Below are 7,113 nucleotides of genomic sequence, written 5' to 3'. Positions count from 1 at the left end.
TACACAGACCTTCACAGAGGAGAAAGAAGCCAAAAGTGAGGCAACAGTGTCCACATCTATGCAGACTGTCACAGAGGAGAAAGGGACTAAGGGTGCCATCAGCATCTCCACACAAACCATCACTGAACCGGAACAGCCTAAACCAGTAGCAGTTGCCCCCGTTCAGAAGAAGAAATCAAGGACCAAATCAGTCCGCATAGTGACTGATGAGGGTGCAGCAGGACCTTCACAATCAGCAGAAGAGACAGAGCCAGAAATCATCACTCGCTCTCTATCTCTGGGTGAGCTGCGTGACCTGTGAAAGGAATTCACCCGGCAGACCAACGAGTCCATCCTGACCTGGCTGCTCCGCATCTGGGACGCTGCAGCCAATGACACCATTCTGGATGGAAGTGAGGCCAGGCAACTGGGATCGTTGTCCCGAGATGTGGTCATTGACCAGGGGATTGGGAAAAGCCAAGAACCTCTCAGCCTCTGGCAGTGACTGCTAACAAGTGTGAAGGATAGATGCCTTTGTAAAGAAGACCTCCAAGTGCACCAAGGAAAATGGAACACAATAGAACAAGGTATCCGATGCCTGAGGGAATTGGCTGTGTTGGAAATCATTTTTTCAGAAGATGAGAGATTTCCTAAAAACCCAGATGGTGTCCAGTGCACATCACAGATGTGGTTGAGATTTGCACGGCTTGGACCTGAGATGTACTCACGTTACCTGGCAACACTGCAATGGAGGGAAGGTGAGGACAGGGTAGGTGTCTTGGCTAATAAACTAAGAATTTACGAGGACGCTGTCACTGCTCCAGTTCGTACCCATGTCTCGTCTGTGGAAACAAGACTGGCTGAGCAAGTCCGGAGCTTGATTGAAGAAGACCATCAGAAACTGAAAAAAGAACTTAAGGAAGAAATTTACCATATCCAGCCAGAGTCAATGAGAGTCTCTGCCATTAGGAGCAGGCGCTCCCCAGCCAGGGAGAGAGGATACACACCACGAGGCAACTTCTGGTCTTTTCTTCGGGAGCATGGAGAAGACATGAGGAAGTGGGATGGAAAACCCACCTCCTCCTTAGCAGCCCGGGTACGTGAACTGAAAAAAGAAACACCTACCACAAAGAGCCCATCTAGAATCAATGTTGCTCCGGTCTCTCGTGCACAGAACTCCAGACGGTACAGGAATGATGATATGACTGATCCTCTTGAAGGAACCTCAGAAACATATTTACAAGAAGAGAGCAATGTATACCATGACCAGGAATAGGGGGGCCCTGCCTCTAGCCAGGTAGAGGAAAGGGACAATCGGATCTACTGGACTGTGTGGATTCGATGGCCTGGAACATCTGACCCACAAAGATATACGGCTCTGGTTGATACCGGTGCTCAGTGTACTCTGATGCCATCAAGGTACGTGAGAGCAGAACCCATTTCCATTTCTGGGGTGACAGGAGGATCCCAGGAGCTGACTGTACTGGACGCTGAAGTAAGTCTAACTGGGAAAGAATGGCAGAAACACCCCATTGTGACTGGTCCAGAGGCCCCATGCATTTTGGGCATAGACTATCTCAGAAATGGGTATTTCAAAGACCCAAGAGGATACCGCTGGGTTTTTGGCATAGCTGCTCTAGAGACAGAAGGCATCAGACAACTGAGTACCTTGCCTGGACTCTCAGACGACCCCTCTGCTGTGGGACTACTGAAAGTTGAAGAACAACAGGTGCCGATCACCAGAGCAACAGTGCACCGTAGGCAATATCGCACCGACAGAGACTCTGTGGTCCCCATCCATAAGATGATTCGTGAGCTGGAGAGTCAAGGGGTGGTAAGCAAGGCTCGTTCACCCTTTAATAGCCCTATATGGCCCGTGCGTAAGTCCAGCGGAGAATGGAGACTGACAGTGGATTACCGTGGCCTGAATGAAGTCACACCACCACTGAGCGCTGCCATACCAGACATGCTGGAGCTTCAGTATGAGCTGGAATCCAAGGCAGCCAAATGGTATGCGACCATTGATATTGCAAATGCCTTTTTCTCCATTCCTCTGGCAGCAGAATGCAGGCCTCAGTTTGCCTTCATCTGGAGGGGCGTGCAGTACACCTGGAACCGACTGCCCCAGGGGTGGAAGCACAGTCCCACCATTTGCCATGGACTGATACAGGCTGCACTGGAGAAGGGTGAGGCTCCAGAACACCTGCAATACATTGATGACATTATCGTGTGGGGAAACACCGCAACAGAAGTCTTTGAGAAGGGAGAGAAGATCGTTCAGATTCTCCTGAAGGCCGGCTTCGCCATCAAGAGGAGCAAAGTCAAGGGACCTGCTCGAGAGATCCAGTTTCTGGGAGTGAAGTGGCAAGATGGACGGCGTCAGATTCCCACTGAAGTCATCAATAAGATCACTGCAATGTCTCCACCAACCAACAAGAAGGAAACACAAGCTTTCCTAGGTGCCATAGGCTTCTGGAGGATGCACATTCCCAAGTATAGCCAAATCGTGAACCCTCTCTACCTGGTTACCCGCAAGAAGAACGATTTCCACTGGGGCCCAGAACAGCAGCAAGCTTTCGCCCAGATCAAGCAGGAAATCGCTCATGCGGTAGCCCTTGGCCCAGTCAGGATGGGATCAGAGGTGAAGAATGTGCTTTACTCTGCAGCCGGGAGCCACGGTCTGTCATGGAGCCTTTGGCAGAAGGTGCCGGGTGAGACTCGGGGACGACCACTGGGATTCTGGAGCCGAAGCTACAGAGGATCCGAAGCCAACTACACTCCCACAGAGAAGGAAATCTTAGCCGCCTATGAAGGAATCCAAGCTGCCTCAGAGGTGATTGGTACTGAAGTACAGCTGCTTCTGGCACCTCGACTACCGGTGCTGGGGTGGATGTTCAAGGGAAAGGTTCCTACCACACATCACGCCACCGACACCACGTGGAGCAAATGGATCGCCCTGATCACGCAGCGCGCCCGTATTGGAAACCTGAATCGCCCTGGGATTCTGGAAATTATAACAAACTGGCCTGAAGGTGAGACCTTTGGATTATCCCCTGAAGAAGAGGAGGAGCAAGTGACACGGGCCGAGGAAGCCCCACCATATAACGAGCTACCGGAGAGTGAGAGACGATATGCCCTTTTCACCGACGGTTCCTGCCGAATTGTAGGTGCTAACTGGAAATGGAAAGCTGCTGTATGGAGCCCCACACGACGAGTTGCACAAGCTACCGAGGGAGAAGGTGGATCGAGTCAGGTCGCAGAGCTTAAAGCTGTCCAGCTGGCTTTGGATATTGCTGAACGAGAGAAGTGGCCGAGGCTCTATCTCTACACTGACTCATGGATGGTAGCTAATGCTCTGTGGGGATGACTGGACCGCTGGAGAAAGGCCAACTGGCAGCGCAGAGGGAAACCCATCTGGGCTGCGGAGATTTGGCAGGACATCACCACCCGAGTAGAAAGGCTGACTGTGAAGGTTCGACACGTGGATGCACACGTACCCAAGAGTCGGGCTAATGAAGAACATCATAACAATGAGCAGGTGGATCGAGCTGCCAAGGTGAAAGTATCTCAGGTTGATCTAGACTGGCAGCACAAAGGAGAATTATTCCTAGCTCGTTGGGCTCATGATGCCTCTGGTCATCAAGGGAGAGATGCAACATATCGATGGGCTCATGACCGAGGGGTGGACATTACTATGGACAGCATCTCTCAGGCTATCCATGACTGCGAGACCTGTGCTGCGATCAAACAGGCCAAGCAAGTGAAGCCTCTGTGGTATGGCGGACGATGGTCAAAGTATAGGTATGGGGAAGCCTGGCAAATTGACTACATCACCCTTCCCCAAACCCGCCAAAGCAAGCGCTACCTGCTCACCATGGTGGAAGCAACCACTGGATGGCTGGAGACCTACTCTGTGCCTCATGCTACTGCCCGGAACACCATCTTGGGCCTGGAAAAGCAGGTCCTGTGGAGACATGGCACCCCTGAGAGAATTGAGTCAGACAACAGGACTCATTTCAAGAATGGCCTCATAAGTACTTGGGCCAGAGAACATAGAATCGAATGGATATACCATATCCCATACCATGCACCAGCTGCTGGGAAGGTGGAACGCTGCAATGGACTGCTTAAAACTACCCTTAAGGCACTTGGTGGAGGGACCTTCAAAAATTGGGAACTGAACTTAGCGAAGGCCACCTGGATGGTCAATACCCGAGGGTCCATCAATCGAGCTGGTCCTGCCCAGTCTGAATCCTTGCATACAGTGGATGGAGATAGGGTCCCTGTGCTACACATGAGAGGTATGTTAGGAAAGACTGTTTGGATTAATCCCACCTCGGGCAAGGGCAAACCCATCCGTGGGGTTGTCTTTGCTCAAGGACCTGGTTACACTTGGTGGGTGATGCAAAAGGATGGGGAAACCCACTGTGTACCACAAGGAGACCTTATTTTAAGTGAGAACTGTGTGTAGGATTTCATTATATATATATATGTGTGTGTGTAGTTTAAGGAAGGTATTGATTTAGGATGATGTAGATGGTAATAGAATAAGGGGTGGATAATGTCCTGGGTTGAAGTATATTCTATCACCATCTTCATGAACTGTTGAAACCAGGTGAGGCAGTGCTCTCTGCCTCCTCCACTCTGGCTTATCTTCTGTTAATGGGCCATCAGCACCTTTGCTACACAGGTGACAGATAACCCCCTCCTGGACTATCTCTTGTTAATGGGCCCATCAGGCCTTATCACATGACTCACCATCCCATTGTGAGATGCTCGGCCCAGAGGGAGAAACCAAGCATTCCAGCCAGGATACAAGCTGAGACTCTGAACACCAGAGGGGCGCTTACCCACTGGATTCCCAGAGGACCCGAGCTACCAGACCTTTCTACAGGATCACTGCTTCAGGAAGACCACCTCATCTGGACTGCTTCCATCACTACGCTCAGGTTGTATTCTGACTCTGTCAGTGGTCTTTTGTATTATTGCATCTATTTTATTTTACTTTCTTTTCTTTTTTCCTATTAAATTGTATCTCTGACTTGGAGCCTCTCATTTGTTTTGCCTTCAAACTACTACAAGTATACACCCAGGAGTATATTGAAACCACACAGATATCCCAAACCCTGCCCAAACCCTGGTCCATTTGATCTGAGGAGCTGTTTCCTGGTCAAAGTAAATTTCGGCACTGGTTTTCAGCTGCCAGCTCTTGTAGGCTTGCCCCTCCAGGGTGGCCCACAGCAGCATAATCAAGCAAAGGGCTCTCCTCCCTGATGCAGCCATCTCCTGGCTGGGATTTACTTCTCCAGGCTGACCATGTTGCAGCATCTCTTTTCCAAAGGACTCTCTACTCCTCAGGCCTCATGACAGCCCAGCTCAGCTGTCTCCTCAAGTGGGTTCCCTGTGCAGCACCCAGAAAGATCTCACTAACATAACACAGCATCAATATTTTCCCACACAGACTGGCACGCTTTGTCCCCAGGGCCAGTTTGGCATCCTGTGCCATACTGGTGGCTCAAGATTCTCCTGTGCTGACCAGAGCACTGGCTCTCCAGTCAAGGATCATGCAGACAGGCAGACTACTCTGCAGTCCCAGAACTCTCGTGCCCACTAAGTTTTCTTTCTATCCCCTGAAGCCTTGCAAATGTCTGGGGTCTGATTCCTCTTCTCCCACATCACAAAAAAACTTTGCACCCTCACTGCTGGAGACACAAGGTTAATTCTTCCTGAATCGAGGTGCGGCCACATTTCCCTCTGCATCCAGGTGCAGCCACATTTCCCTCCCTCAGCAAATTTCTGAAGACCTTCCTCCCTCCCTGAAGCTGCTGTCCCAGTGCCCTCATGTTGTCACTGGCCATAAGTTGTTATTATCCTCTTGGAACATTGGGAGCAGGAGATGTCTGACCTCCACAGCGCTGTACTGAGGACACAGCAGGACTGTCTGTCCCCAACCACGTGGCTGAAGGGTGAATACTTATGCCATGTAACTCTGCAAACTGTTCTCACAGGCTCCCTGCACTTCATCTTCCAGCAAAGGCTCTTTTATTTCCTTGCAGACATTCCACTATTTCCAGAGTCCCTTCTTGGTGTCTGTATGTTGCTTGCTTGCTTGCTGGAGGAAAAGCTCTGTTTCACCAGCCTCTCCCTTGTGCTTCGAAGAGATTTTTTTGTGCCTTTTCCTTCTCTTTTCTGTTTGCATACTAACTTCCCAAACCTGCCCAGCTGCAGGAACAAGCTCGCCTCACTTCTGATTTGTGCTTGTTCTCGGCAACAGCCACCAATCTGCCCCTATTGATCTTCCCATTTACGCCAAATGGCATTGACTCATGGGTATTGGAGCTGAAGTTATTTTCCCAAATAGCTCTTCTAAAAAAAACCCAAAAGGGACAGGTACAAGCAAAACACCCCATCAGCTCACTTTATGCTGGTTATGTTGTCCTCATATCCAAGGATAACTAAAATGACTGTTGCAGACAGATGATTTTAGCACCTCCGTCCCTCCAAAGAGCTATTCTTCCTGAAAGGATTTCTCCTGCAGATTTGTCCTCACCCCAAGCTGGCTGATGGGCTCCCAAAACCACTTAGGCAGAAATTCCATTCCTTCCTTACAAAGGCAGTTTAGGTCCTGGAAGATCTTTTGATGATGTCTTTCAATGTCTTGTGCTGGCCACTCTCCTCATCTCAACACTCCTATCCCTCCTCCTGAGTCCTCCATCGCCTCTGCCCAGCTCACACCAGCTGCCTCTGCTCCCATGGGCAGCTCCATGCACCAGTCTGAGTTTCTCTCCAGCAGCATTGCACAAGACTACCATTGCTTGTGATCTGTCCCATGAGTCAGATGTGAAGACACCAGGCCACACTGCTCTCCCAGCTGCTCTTATCCCTCAAGGTCTTTCCTTCCCTCCGTGGCTGCACACTTGTTTACCAGCTCCTACTCCTCATCACAACCCAAAAGAGCATGTAGAGTACATGCCTATCCTCCAATCTCCATTCCCCTCCTGGTTCAGAGTCTGGCATCACATCCCTGAAGGTGTCTCCCATTCCACTGGCATGCCTCCTTGCATTGAAGAGTGGTCCATGATTGCCATGGCATCCATGCTCAGGCACCCCAGCCTGGGCTGGCTGCTCACACAC

The sequence above is a fragment of the Chamaea fasciata genome, unplaced genomic scaffold, assembly GCF_029207755.1.
Source record: "Chamaea fasciata isolate MVZ Bird 193981 ecotype frontalis unplaced genomic scaffold, bChaFas1.0.hap1 SCAF_20, whole genome shotgun sequence".
Taxonomy (NCBI): Eukaryota; Metazoa; Chordata; class Aves; order Passeriformes; family Sylviidae; genus Chamaea; species Chamaea fasciata.
Note: the sequence above shows the minus strand (reverse complement) of the source record.